Raw genomic sequence first — 15,286 nt, 5'->3', positions numbered from 1 at the left:
GGTTTGAACTAAGGGCTTTGGGCTTGCTAAGCTTTACTGCTTGAGTCATGCCTCCAGCTCTTTTTGATCTGTTTATCTTGGAGACAGAGTCTTGCTTTTTGCCCATTTTATACTTCCCTCAATCATGGCAGGCACATGCCACCATGCACTGAGATGGGGTTTCACAAACTTTTTTGCCTTGGCTGGCCTGTGCTCAAGATCCTCCCAACCTCCCACATAGCTGGGACCACAGATACATGTCACTGCATCTAGCTGTTAGTTGAGATGAGGTCTTGTGAACTTACTTTCCCAGGCTGGCCTCAAACCATGATCTTCCCCATCTCCATCTCAAGTAGCTAGGATTATAGGCATGAGCCATTGGCACCTAGTTCGTTGGTGTAGTATTTCAAGGAAAAGGACTGGCTTGGTAGATTTGCGGCAGCAAATTACTTAATATCTTTTTCTCTTCCTTGGGCCACATTGGGGGTTGAACTCAGGGCCTCACCTGGCCTGGACCATGATCCTCCGATTCAAGCTTCCCTGTGTGGCTGAGATGACAGGTGCATGCCACCATGCCCAGCCAGACCACCTGCCCTTGTTGACACAAACCTAAGGTTATCTTTCAGGTTTGTGGGAGTTTGGTGTTCTGGGGTCTACCAGCAATCTGCCATCTTGGTCTCCTCAGCATCCTTTCTTCAATGGAAGAATCTTTCCTCTCTCTGATGAGACTAGATTCTTCTTGCTTGAAGAAGAACTACCCTTGGTAGGGTAGTCACCTTGAAATGGCAATATACTCTCTTCCAGGCTCACCCCACTTATCATTTATTGCTCGTAGGGTCAGATCTCAGCATATATTTCAAGGGACAAGTACAAAGCATGATCTTGAAGGTAACAGCTTATACTTTAAGATAATTGCAAGGTTTTTTCTAATTTTCAGAGGCAGAAACTTAGGAGAATATAAATGGACATGTATGCTAACTGTTAGGTCAACTAGAATAGAATGGGCCAAATTTGTAGATACTGGCACACTTAACCAGGGATTCTGGATTTAGCAAGTGGTTTTAAGAACTTACATGGTGATTGACAAAATTGTGCTTAATAGTGGCTTAACACTCAATGAACTTGTGATACTAAAACTTCTTTAGTATTGTTGAGAGGAAGAAATCCAGAAGTTTGGAGGAGATAGGAATGTTGGAGTGGATTTATCATAGGCAACCCACTCTGTAGCCTCTCTCTCCCTCTAGATCCCCTAAGAGTAGCAGGTTCCCTTCATAAGTCATTGAGAAATAATTTGGTGACAGAGTACTAGTACCCTCGAAAGGGAGAGTTAATGTATACAAATAAATACACACAAAAGCAAGGGAGCAAATTGCTTTGTGTAAATATTACACATTTCTGTAACTAGTCACAATGTCAGAATTAATATTTATATTTACATATACTGAGGCAGGATAGATCAGGGAAAATGAGGCATGGGAAACAGGAGATAGGAATTTAGAGATAAGCCTTGACTAAAAGCACACAGGCAAAATTTTCTTTGCTTTAAGTTTCACACTCCCTCAATGAGCTTGAACATTTAGTGAAAAACAAAACAAAACAAAACAAAACAAAACAAAACAAAATCCCAAACAGCTCTCTCTCTCTGACCTTGCCTGTTTGCCCAAATAATTGCCACACTCTGGAAACTGAGCAAGAACATCTTAACAAAGACATTTATCTTGGAAAAAAAAACCATGTAGTATAATGACTCTTTTGAGCACAAAAGTATTACAAAGAAGGAAAATATTATCTGAAGGATGGACAGATGGGTACCTTTCTTAAAGGAAAAATCTGAGAAAACCCATCCTGTGTATAAAAGAATGCTTAGACATCTAAGCCACAATGACTCAAATGTAATAAATAGATCAGCCTTGATATCTCTTGGCTTAAGTTTAAGCTAGAATCCCCTACCCTAATTTTTTTTAAACTGTAAATACTCCTGATGTCAAGCTAGCTCAGTGTGTCTCACTTAGAGCACCCACTTCTACCTATTGGAGCATGCCTAATTGCTTGCGTAATAAAAGTTTGCCAAATTTTCTTACCTTTGTGACTTGTTTAGAAATTCCTTTTTAAAGTGAAAAATAACCCGGAGTAAAAAAAGGGGATCTTCACAGACACTCACTAATGACTGGTGACACTAACACTACCAATTGCATTGTTCCTTTCTCCTCAACCAGGATTTTATGCAGCCCTAGCAACTTAGGCACTCCAACCTTACCTACTGATATTCCTTTTTTTCCCCTTTTTCCTGTGGTACTGGGGTTTGAACTTGGGGCCTACACCTTGGGCCCTCTGCCTGCCCTTTTTTGTTATGGGTGTTTTGAGATAGGGTCTTGTGAACTATTTGCTTGGGCTGGCTTTGAACCGCGATCCTCCTGATCTCTGCCTTTGGAGTAGCTAGGATTATAGGCGTGAGCCTGGGTTATTTCTAAAATGATTGCTTTTGTTAGTTCACATTCAGTTCAGCTTCTAGGAAATGTGTCTTTGTTTAATATGCACTCTAAACCAGAGGCATGACCAGCCCCGCCTACTTTTTGGCAGTTATTGGGGATTGAACTCAGGACCTCATGCTTGCTAGGCAAGTGCTTTACCAGTTGAGCTACTCTCTAGTCCTCTGCCCATGTTTTGCAAAGGGCTTTTATAGATTTGTATATGGGCTGATGAAAGGAATTTTTAACCTCCAGAGTTCTGTAATCTAGGCATAATGTCACTAATTACCTGCCACTGATTTCATTTAAGGGAATTTGTTCCAAGTGGCTATCCTGGTCATTTAACATTGTCTTCAGAACCACATGTTAAGACTTTGGGTAATCAGATTTCCAGCTTTCTAGAAAATACACTATTGTCTAAGGTAATCTGTGACAATGACAGATTGTGCCTTATTTTGGTACTTTCCTGGTTTCCTATAAGAGAACCCTCTTCTTTTTGTAAGCACTATTGACTCTCACTGTATTTAAAATAAAATGCTGTGAAGAGTTTTTGCTCTTAGGTTAGATACGAAGATGTTTACTTTCTTGCTACTGTTATTCATCACTTGCTAAAATCTTATTTTACTTTATTTTTGGTGGTGCTGGGGTTTGAACTAGCTAGGCAAGTGCTCTACCACTTGAGCCACCCCACCAGCACTTTTGTGTGTTGGGTATTTTTGAGAAAGAGTCTCACAAACTATTTTCCTGGACTGGCTTTAAACTTGATCCTCCTGATCTCTGCTTCCTGAGTAGCTAGGATTATAGGCATGTAATTCTAAATCTAAAGACCACATATGAGGGAGAACATACAATTTTTGGTCTTCTGAGCCTGGCTGACTTTGCTTAGAATGATGTTCTCCAGTTCCATCCATTTACTTGCGAATGATAAGATTTCATTCTTCTTCATGGCTGAGGAAAATTCCATTGTGTATAGATATCACATTTTCTTAATCCATTCGTCAGTGGTGGGGCATCTTGGCTGTTTCTATAACTTGGCTATTGTGAATAGCGCTGCAATAAACATGGGGTGTGCAGGTGCTTCTGGAGTAACCTCTGTTGCATTCCTTTGGGTATATCTCCTGGAGTGGGATTGCAGGCTCATATGGCAGCTCTATGTTTAGATTTTTAATAAGCCTCCAATTTTTTTTCCAGAGTGGTTGCACTAGCTTTCATTCCCACCAGCATTGTACAAGTGTTTCTTTTTCTCCACATCCTCGCCAACACCTGCTGGTGGTGTTTTTGATGATAGCTATTCTAACAGGGGTGAGGTGGAATCTTAGTGTAGTTTTGATTTGCATTTCCTTTATGGCTAGAGATGGTGAGCATTTTTTCATGTGATTTTTGGCTATTTGAATTTCTTCTTTTGAGAAAGCTCTACTTAGTTCAGTTGCCCATTTCTTAATTGATTTTGGGAGAGTTTAGTTTCTTCAGTTCCCAGCACATTCTGGTTAGCAGTCCTTTGTCTGATATATAGCTGGCAAATATTTTCTCCTACTCTGTACATGGTCTCTTTAATTTAGAGACCATTTCTTTTGTTGTACAGAAGCTTTTTAATTTTATGGAGTCCCATTTGTCCATTCTTTCTCTTAGTTGCTGGGCTGCTGGGGTTCTATTGAGGAAGTCCTTGCCTATACCTATTAGTTCCAGAGTGTTTCCTGCTCCTTCCTGTACTAACTTCACAGTTTCGGGTCTGATATTAAGGTCCTTGATCCATTTTGAGTTGATGCTAGTATAGGGTGATAGACATGGATCTAGTTTTAGTTTCTTGCAGAAGGATAACCACTTTTCCCATTGCATTTGTTGAAGAAGCTGTCTTTTCTCCATCATATATTTTTGGCCCCTTTGTAAAAAATAAGGTGGGTATGGTTGTGTGGATTCATATCCGTGTCCTCTGTAGAAAGACATTTACAACAGGGGCTGCGGGAGTGAGAAAAATGTGGCAAGACATTCTTGTTTCTATGTATAGGGAAGGGTTAAATTTTACTAAGCTTGGGTGGGCAGTTTCAATCCTTATCAAAGATGTGTTGGTGTAGATTATGTGGAATAGCAAATTATACCATGGTAGCAGAGGCAAATTGATGATCCCTGGGGACCTTAATTCCTCCTGCCAACTAATTCTAATGGGTTTTTGAGGACAGGGTTGTAAATAAATTATTTGATCCCAGAGATAAAATATGGGGCACAGATTAAGAGCCCTGGCTTTGGTCCCTGACTGTGTGGGTTCAGTGTCACATTCAACATTTATTTATGGGAGTCTGAGCAAACCATTTTGCCTGAAGAGCCTCCAGTAGCGTGCTGAAGGTGGCTAGTACTGACCCATAAATCTCTCTCCAACTCCACTGTTTAGTGACTTGACAGTGGTCGCTTGAAGTCAGTTATGATAGGAATGTTTTCACCATGGAAATAAGCCAGTGCTCTAAGTCAGGGCTTTCTTCACCCTTGAGATTTCTATGTGAGCTGTTCACCAGAACGCCACTGACAGTGTCCCTTCCTCTCAAGTTTGCTGTGAAGGCAGAGTGACAGCATGCAAAGGAAGTGGTTTGTATGTCTACTGGCAAGCTCAATAAATGTTAACCCTTCTCATTATAACTATATGAGTTTATGACAAAAAAGTCACTCAACATTTTTTCTTTTGGCAATATTGGGGTTTGAGCTCAGGGCCTCACACTTGCTAGGCAAGCACTAATACCACTTGAGCCACAGCCCCAGGCCTTTTTGCCTGAGTTTGTTTTTGGATAGGGTCTCCTGCTTTTGCTTGGGCTGGCTTCAGATGATGATTCTCCTACTTCTGCCCCCAGAGTAACTGGGATTACAGGCCTGTACCACACCACACCTAGCTTGCTTTTTGAGATAGAGTTTCACTAACTGTTTGCCCAGGTTGGCCTTAAACTATGATCTGCCTATTTCTGCCTTTTCTGTTAATTTTGAAAATAAATTATGCCTTTTATTGTGCTGAGTTTTGTGTGGATCCCATCTACTGAAACCTTAATTGTAGGAGTTATATTTTTCACTTTTGAAGTGTTAACTTGAGACTTCTGGGGTGGCTGAAGATGTATGAGGATCTTAGAAAACAGTTCCCTGAAAAGCAACAATAAAACTGAGCAAATTTATTAAAAAACACTCATTGGTTAACTGAGCAGTGGTCTGGGATTATTCCAGTCCTCATTCCTTTTCAGCTCTGTGTGGTGATAGCTCAATTAGGGTGGGAAGGCGGTGAGGACCTTGCTGCTGAAAAGGGCTGAATTGGCTATCAACAAAACACAAAGAAACCTATCTTCAAAGGCACTGTGTGAGTAGCACCTATTACATCTGCACACAGGGAAAGGCCAGCATCGTAACCTGAGGTCATGATACTGGTTGGAGCATGCAACCTGAAAGAAAGATTAGAAGATCACCTAGAAATTGAACAGGGAGATATGCCTGGGAACGAGATAGCCGTAGTGAGCCTTGACAAACTCCCATATATCTTTGGTGATTTGGAAGGCGGTGTGTATGCACAAGGATTCCCATGTACTCGGCAGGAAAGAACAAAGATGCCCAATCATTTGTTACATCTTTGTTGAATATAGGGCCTTGTGCAAGCAGAAAGAAAAGCCAGGGAAGATTTGTAAATGGCCTGAACTTTGAGTTCATTTCCTAACTCCTATTTAGATCCTTCAGCCAAGGGTAGGAGTTTTTAGATTAAAGTGTAGAAGGATAGCCTCTGACCAAGCTTAGATGATGATTAAGTATATTGTTCCAGGGGTATCTCCTGAGAACCCAGAGTTAATCATAAGAACAAGACTAAATGAAAAAAAATTGCTCAGAGACACCAGCAGTCACTCACTGTGAAAGAAACAAATTTCACAGATTAATCCAAACGTCTTACTAAGCAAACAAAACCAGCAACAACTCTTAGGAAAAGTGATCAAAATCCTGTGTTGCTGCTATATATAACCTAAAATATGCAGGTTTCAGTGTAACATTCCAAGACATTTAAAGAAACAGAAAAGTGTAGAAACTGTAATTACAACCAGTCAATAAAAACTTGTTCTGTGGGCAGGAACACACAAAAGTTGGCTACATTATAGAAAGATTTCAAAGTAGTTATTAAAAGAACATAGGGAAACTCTGTTTAAAGAATTAAAGGAAAGTATTTTAACCAAGGGGAAAATCTAAATAAACCCCTTCACTTGCTTTTTTTGGGCAGCACTGGGATTTGAACTTAGGGCCTCACACTTGCTAGGCAGTTCACTTGCTTTTAGTTGACTTTAACATCACTAATTTTGACCAATATGTTATTAGTCTCCCATTAGCTTTGCTGAAGATAACCCTTCTGACTGAAGTCACCTAATGGATTAAAACTGTTCTCTGACCAAAGTTGCTTTGTGCTCCTCTGGTTTTATCTTTTTTTTTTCTTTTTGAAATACTGGGGTTTGAACTCAGGGCCTTCACCTTGAGCCACTCCACCATCCTTATTTTTGTGAAGGATTTTTCGAGATAGGGTCCTGCAAACTATTTGCCTGGGCTGGCTTTGAACCATGATCCTCCTGATTTCTGCCTCCCGAGTAGCCAGGATTACAGGCGTGAGCCACTGGCACCTGGCCCGGTTTTATATCTTAAACTGCAAGTTTAGGAAGTCTTGGAAAAAGGGAATGGAAAAGATGTGAGTCATTAAACTTACTAACAAGTAACTTTGCTCTGGATTTCCAAACTCAGCACATCTGACTGAGATACACCAGAGACCCAGCACCCCTCGGGGTAGTGGGGGAGTAGTTAGGAAATTGTTAGAGCTCTGTTAAATACTCGTAAATCTTTGTTAATATTTTTGTTGTTGTTTTTGGAAATTTGGGGTTTGAACTCAGGGCTTTGCGCTTGCTAGGCAGACTCTACTGCTTGAACCACACCTCCAGCCTGCTGATATTGTTAATGATGAGCTTTTATCGTGAGCATTCTCTTTTTCATTTTATTCAGTATTCAGTTTCATTTTCTGTATACTTAATGGCTTAAGCATGACATTTTCATATATGTATATAATATATTTTGATCATATTTACCACCCCCATTACCCTTTCTTTTCCCCACTGCCCCTCCTACTGGTCCCCTTTCTCTTCCCAAATAGTTCCCCCTTCTACTTTTTTTTTTCTTGTGGCAGTGCTGGGGTTTGAACTCAGGGCCTCACACTTGCTAGGCAGGCACTTTTACCACTTGAGCCACTCCATCAGCCATTTTCTTTTTGTGATGGGCTTTTACTTCTCTGTCTTTCTTTCTTTCTCTCTCTTTCTCTTAAACAATTTGTTTTATTACTAGGATGTGTGTGTTGTACAGGAGGATTCATTGTGACACTCCCAAATAGGCTTACTTTGTATATTCATTAGATTGCTAGATTGCCCCCACCATCTCTCTCCCTCAACCCTCTTCTGCTCCCCTTAAAGCAATTGCAAGAGGTTTCACATGATGGGTATATTCAAGATAGGGTCTTGCCAACTTATTTGCCCAGGGCTGGCTTTGAACTATGATGCTCCTGATGTCTGCCGTCTGAGTAGCTAGGATTACAGGCGTGAGCCACAGGTGCCTGGCCCCCTTCTACTTTCATACCCTTAAAAAATCTATATTTTTTTGCACATAGGAGAAAACTTGTGATACTTATCTTTTTGTTTTACTTAACATGATGCTTTCCAGTACCATCCATTTTCCTGAAAATGGCATAATTTTGTTCTTTTGTATGGCTGAATAAAACTCCATTGTGTGTGTGTGTGTGTGTGTGTGTGTGTGTGTGTGTATTTTCTTAACCCATTTGTCTGTTGATGGGTACCTAGGCTGATTCCATAGCTTGGGTACTCTGACTAGTGCTGCAGTAGCAGGGGCATGCAAGTGTCTCTATTGTATGCTGATTTACATTCCTTTGGATATATGCCAGAGTGGTATAGCGAGGTTATTTGGTAGATACTTTTAGTTTTTCGAGGAACCTCCATACTAATTTACATAGTGGCTGGACTAATTTGCATTTTCACCAGCAGTATGTAAGGGTTCCCTTCCCCTTCCACATCCTTACCATCATTTGTTTGCTTTCTTGACAGCTGCCTTTCTGATTGGGGAGAGAGGGAATCTCAGTGTTGATTTGATTTGCATTTCCCTGATAGCTAAGAATGTTGAACATTTTTTCATGTATTTATTGGCCATTTGTACTTCTTCTTTTGAGAACTGTCTGCTCAATTTATTTGCTCATTTATTAACTGGGATATTTGCTATTTTCATGTGTATTTGAGTTCTTTGTATGTTCTGTATTTTTTTGGTGGGATTGGGTTTTGAACTCAGGACTTTGTACTTGTAAAGGAGTCCCTCTACTGCTTGAACCACACCTCCAGTCCATTTTACTGTGGTTCTTTTGGAGATGGGGGCTTGCAAATTATTTGCCTGGGTTGACCTTGAACAGCAATCCTCTTGATTTCAGTCTTCTAAGTAGCTAGAATTACAGGCACCTGGTCATTATTCTGGATATTAACTTCCCATCAGATGGATTGCTGGGAAGGAGTCTCTCCCATTCTGTAGGCTGTCTCTTCACTCTGGTAATTGTTTCATTTGCTGAGAAGAGGATTTTTTAATTTGAGGAAATCCCAATTTGTCAATTTTGCTATTATTTCTGGAGCTATTGGAGTCCTATTCAGAAAGGCATTGCCTACGCTTATGCCTGTATCTTAAAGTGTTTTCCCTAAATTTCTCCTAGTAGTTTCAAAGCATCAAAGTCTTTGATCCAGTATGAATTGATTTTTTTTTACAAGGCGAGATGTCAGGATCTAGTTTCAGTCTTCCACATGTGGATATCTAGTTTTCTTAGTACTATTTATTGAAGAGACTGTCTTTTCTCCAACATGTGTCCCCAGCCTCCCTGACTTGAGATTGTTCCTATTTTTCAGGTCCCCAGAGTAGCTTAGTCTCAATCAATTGTCTCCCTCTATAGATGGTACCTAATTAAACCTCTGAGAAATAGGGAGTGAGAAAATGGATTTCTTCTCCAATGCTGGCCTGCCACACAGGAGGAGTTACTGTCACACCAAATCCATGCACTGGGTTTAGAGTTTGTGAGAACTGTGTGCTGGAATTGCCAGTCTGTTTCACCAGGGCTGCCTGAATTACCTGGTGGTTATGGTGTCTGATTCTCCTCCCCCTAGGGAGCTGGGGTTGGACCTGTGGACTGCTTCTTACTTTTTTTCTGTGTAGCCTTTCTGTTTCTTCATGCTTTTCTACTGCTTTGTCATTTCTTTTGTGAATCTGATGCTTTTCCTCTCTTTTGCTCCTTTGAATGGTTTGTGCTATGTTCCTCTGACTCTTCATTCAGTCATAAGGAGGAAACATCTAATTGGCCATCTTACCCCAGAAGTCTCTAAGAACCCATTTTAAGGATTATTTTTCTTTTATGTTGGTGGCTGGGGAGATTTGACTTTCTAATTGACAGGTGTTAGACCCTTTTGTGGTATCCCAGCTGCCTTGAGTGAAGGACTGCCAGCCAAGCAAATGGATTGCCCTCATGTCAGCACTTACCTTCCTCAAACACTCCATGGGTACAACTTAACAAGCACAACTTGCTGCTGAAGCACACCTCTGCATCCTGAAGGTACTGTCCCAGCAAACAGCTAGTGTCAGACATTTTGTCATCAGAAGCCTTAGAGAATTTTAGGTGATGCTACAGCTGTTTCCACCCAGATCAGAAACCCTATGACTGTTGTAAACACAGTCCTTCATTTGAAAAAAGTACTGCCATGCCTGCTGTCATGAGGAACTGTGCTATGATTGGTGCAGACACAGTCCTTTATTTGCATGAAAGGACTTAAATGACTGATGCAAACACCCTGGTCACACCCACTTTCTGCTGCTTGGAACACTTCAAGGCTACCTTGAGGTAGTTACATGACAGCTACAGCTGCTTGCTGCTGAAGTACAGCTCTGGCTCCTGAAGGCACTGTCCCAACTATGGCTGTTTTCACCAGCTTGCACTAGAGTTTTTGCCATCATAAGACTCAGCAATCTCTAGATGACCCTGCAGCCATTTGTACTCGGACCAGAGAAGAAGCACTTTCCTTGGTGGTCCAGCAGAAGGCCTGTGATTTGTACAAACTCAGTCCTTTATTTGCACAAGGGACTGTTGTGATTGGTGCAAGCATGGTCCTAAAGTTGAATGAGGGACTGCACCATGATAGGTGCAAACACAGTCTTCATTTGTGTAACGGTCTACTGTGATTAGTGCAGCAACCCTTGCCACATCCCCTTTCTGGTTATAGTAGAAGGCTGTTTCACTTACTTCTTTTGTCTGCTTTTAGCTTATTTAAAAATTTTATTGTTGTGCTGGGTGGGGGTACATTGTGGCATTTACAAAAGTTTTTTGCATTATATCAAATATATCATACTTGAATTCACCCCCTCTACCATTCTGTTTGACTTACTTTTCAAGCTATGATTCAGTGATTCCATTTTTTCACCATTAAAAAAATTTTTATTAAGATTTCATGTCAAAATTCATAGATGTGTACAGTGTATCTTGAGCAAGTTCATCCTCTCTATTATAGTCTCTTAACCCCTCCTCCTTCCCCCTTTCAAAAACACTGTTTGGTGGGTTTCTTTATGCTATCTCCATATCTATACACCTAACATACTTTGATCTCCTTCATCCCCCAGTACCCTCTCCATTTTCCCTCCTCCTCCCATTGACTAACCTGACAATGCCCCCTTTGCATTCAAGTCCCATTATTATTGTTAAAACTTATGAGTATACATCCAAAAAAACTGAAATCAGGAATTGGAAGACATATTTGCAGTCCTTTGTTTATTGCACTTTTGCATTGCCACACCGAGGGGCTAATCTTATCCATGTTTCATCAGTTTTGCATGATTTTAGTTTATTTTTGGATTTAACTTTAACAGGGAATCCAAGAACCATGAGCATGCCTGAACATTCAAAGTTTTTCCTTTGCTTTCCTTCATTTTCTCGTTCTGGGAAATATTCGAAGGTGGTGCTAGGGAGAAATGTGAACCTGAGTAATTTGTTTTGGGTATCTTCTGGAGCTCAGATTCTTCTTCTAGCCCCCCCCCCATTAGGGGGCACGGTAGAGGTGGCAATGTGTCACTGTTGGGTGTCTTATTGCCTTCCCAGCACAAGGATGAGAAAGGGGTCTTGCTTCCACTTGGGCCCAATTAAGAAATACTATTTGGGATGAGATGGCAGGGGTAGAATGCAGGATCAGTGGGAGCCATCAGAGATGTTGAAGTGATTAGTTGGCTTATGTGATGGGGTGCTTATTTGGGCTGACCTATTCCAGGATTTTCCAAAGAGCCCCTCCTGGCGGATACATTGTGATTTAGTTTATTAACTCTAGTTATTATCTATGTGAGGTTATAAATGATTACCACAACCAAGGTAATTAACATTTTTTTTGTGTGTAGTGAGAACACCTAAGATTAACTCCTTTGCACCTAAGATCAGCTTCCTCTTGATTGACTTCTTTTTGTTCTGCAAATTCTCTTCCTCTGTTCCATGCCTGTCCCTCTATCACCATGCTCAGACAAATGACCTTCCATGGTGTGGAAGCTGCCTCTGCTCTGTGCTCACCCAGAAAGCCTTGCATCTCTGATTTTCATCATCGCCCGTTAGTTCATCATATCAAGAACTCATCCAGAGACTAATACTTTGATGAGGCCAGAGTCCTCATGATCCAATCACTTCCCTCAAACCCTGCTGCCTTGAGGGCAGAGCCTTCAACACATGGGTCTTTGAGGACATTCAATATCCAAACTCTAACAATCTGCAGTATAAATTCTAAGGTAATATTGATACCCTTATCCAGATTTAATACCTGTATTATTGTTTGCTGGATACATTTGCATTTATATAAGTATTATGGAAGACTGGGGGTGTGGCTCAAGTGGTAGAGCACTTGCTTAGCAAGCTACTGATGTTCCTGTTGATGTGGGAGGTCCTGACTGGCTGAAGTCTGCTCTAATGTCGCTTTTGTCAATAGTTCCTGCTGTCATGAAATCCACTTGTCAGCTCAGCTGCTGCTCTTGCTGGGATGGCTATAGATGCCCCACTGCTACTCTTGTCTCCACCATTGAAACTTTTCTTTGTGTTCCTGCTCAGGTGCACTATTAATGATGAAAATCAAAAGTAGGCAAGGAAGACCCTGGAGAGAAGTCTTTATTGAACCTGCTGTTGCAACACAAGAGGGGCTCCTGGCTGCTCAGAAAATAAGCCAAACAACTTGCTTGTATAGTCAGAAGGGGAGTGTGACAGAGTGTCTGCACCAATCATGGCAAGTCCTCTCATGCAAATGAAGGATTGGGTTTGCTCAGATCATGGCATGGTCCTTTTCACTAATCATGGCAGTTCCATATGCAAATGTTCTACACCAGGTATAGGCCTTCAGAAGTGCTTTCTCTCTGGCCCGGGTGGAAATGACTACAAGATTGTCTAGATTTACCAAGGCTTGTGGTGGGAAAAAGTCTGGTGCAAGCTTTCTGCTGAGATGGTGCCTTTAGGAGGCGAAGTTGCACTTCAGTAGCAAGCTGTGGCTGTCATGTAGCTTCCTCAAGATATCTGTGCCATGTTGAAAGTGGCTGCTGCTGGCATGAAGGTAATCCAACTGACTGTTTTACTGGTAGTCCTTAGTTCAAGGCAGCCAGGGTCTCCGGGAAGGGTTTAAGAGATGTTAAGGAATCATATTACTCCAGCCCCCTAACATCTCAGCACACTTAAAGGGAAAATAAACATCCAAAAGGGTGCTTACAGAAAAGGATTATAATTAACATTAGCAATGCTGTAACACATTTAAGAGTATTTTAACAATGTTCAACTCCTGCCATGGTGCCCAAGAGAGAGGTGGGTCCCTACCATCTGTTTCAAAATGATAGTTGTTTCTCATTTAGCATACCTCCCATCTCAACTTAAAGACCCACAACGCTACACACTGGAACTCTTCATTGAAAAACTCCAGGGTAAGCCTTAACGTTATAGTTTAAGTGAGCGAAGTCTCCGTGAGTGGTACAGGGCACCCATACCAGGTGAATCTAATGGAAAAGGTAGGGTGTCAAGCAGCAGGAATGGGTGACCTTCAGTTTTCCCTAGCTCTGTCGGCAGGAAGCTGGCTTCAGCTAGGATATGCTTCTCATGGCTCTATTGTTCTGCTCTGATGTTGTGCAGGACATATTCATCAGATTTTCTTGGGATCTTCCACTTGCTACCACTGGAGAAGTTGACTCATGGAAGAAAAGCAGGGTGAACTAGCTCAACCTGTAGCAATTCCTGGAGACCACCACCCTGTGAATCTCCCTGTCTGGATGCCTGCTTAGAGAAATACTTACGCTAGGAAGCCTTCTCTGACCCCAAGCTGAGGCCCCCATAGCTGGGACCCTGCAGCTTCTAGAATTTTTACATCACAATCATGATGGGTATGGAATGTCATTGCCTGGTGACAGGGCTATTTCTTCCATTGGACTGAGAGCTCTAGGAGGACACGGTCCAATTTTTTCCAAATGTGCTGTTCTCATAACAAACTACAAAGAGAATGATAGAGTGTGGATAATACTGAAATACATCACATACATAATATTGAAATAGTACACATCTGTGTAGGAAGAAGGCATAATGAAACACATCGAAAGCTGCTGTTGGATAATAGGAGGTGGGGTGGAAAGGGTAAGAGAGTAATGCAGAGGCTTACACTGGTGAAAGTACAATATATTCACTGGTGAAATACCATGGAGAAAACCTTGTGAACTATGAATATACACATAAATAACGAAGGACAAGAATTTAAAGCAGTTCCTTTTAGGGGGGAGGATGTTACTGGTAGGGGGACAGTGTGTGGAGGGGATAAAGGAGGGTGAATATGGTAGATGTATGAAGATATAACATTGAAACCAGTCAAAATAATTTTAAGTAGGGGAGAGGGGGATAAGGGAAAATGATGGGGATGAACCTAACTGAGGTACATTGTAAGCATTTATGGAAATGTCACAATGAAATTCCTTGTGCAACTAGTATATGCTAATAAAAACGTTTAAATAAAACAAACAGAAAACCAAAGTACATTATCTCATTGAACTTCAGCCAATCTTCTCAAGATAGAAAGTTGAGGGTCAGATGGGAAGGCTGCCTGTCTAAAAGTGCACAGCTAGTAAGTGGAAGACCTCACTTAATAGACTGTGTGGAGAATAACTGGATAGTGGGTGTTTTAAACAACATACCATGTATGCAGTTCCCAGATTTTTATCTTTCAAATTTATTAACTAAGGTGACATTATCCCCATTTTCTCCCCTCCCAGGGATAACTGGATTATTGATGTCATAGGTTCAAACTGGAGGGCGGGACATGGAGGTGACAAGATGATTTGTCCTAGCTTTTTTTGTACTTCTGCGACAATGTTCTGCTTATTTTGTTCTGGAGACTGGGGAGTATGAGATCAAAGGGCTCACATTTGTTGAGGACCTTCTTGTCATGTCATCCTGTTATGGAAGGCAGGAGATCAAGAGAGAACAAGAAGGGGACAAGTTTGCCCTTTTATAATGACATCAATCCCATAAATGGCAATTAAATTTTTTTACTAGCTTAAATTAATTGTATAAAGGGGTTTCATTGTGATATTCCATACATATATATAATGTACTTTGATTAACTTTATCACCTCTTTTATACCTTTTCTCCCATTTTAAACAATATTTAGTGGGGTTCATTATATTATTTTCATACATACATGTATACAATGTACTTTGATCATTTTCCTGCCCTCCAGCACCCCCCCTTTCCCTCTCCTCTCTACTGGCTCCCCCT

This window comes from Castor canadensis, chromosome 16, assembly GCF_047511655.1.
Source record: "Castor canadensis chromosome 16, mCasCan1.hap1v2, whole genome shotgun sequence".
NCBI lineage: Eukaryota > Metazoa > Chordata > Mammalia > Rodentia > Castoridae > Castor > Castor canadensis.
The sequence above is the reverse complement of the archived record's forward strand: the minus strand, read 5'-3'. Positions refer to the sequence as shown.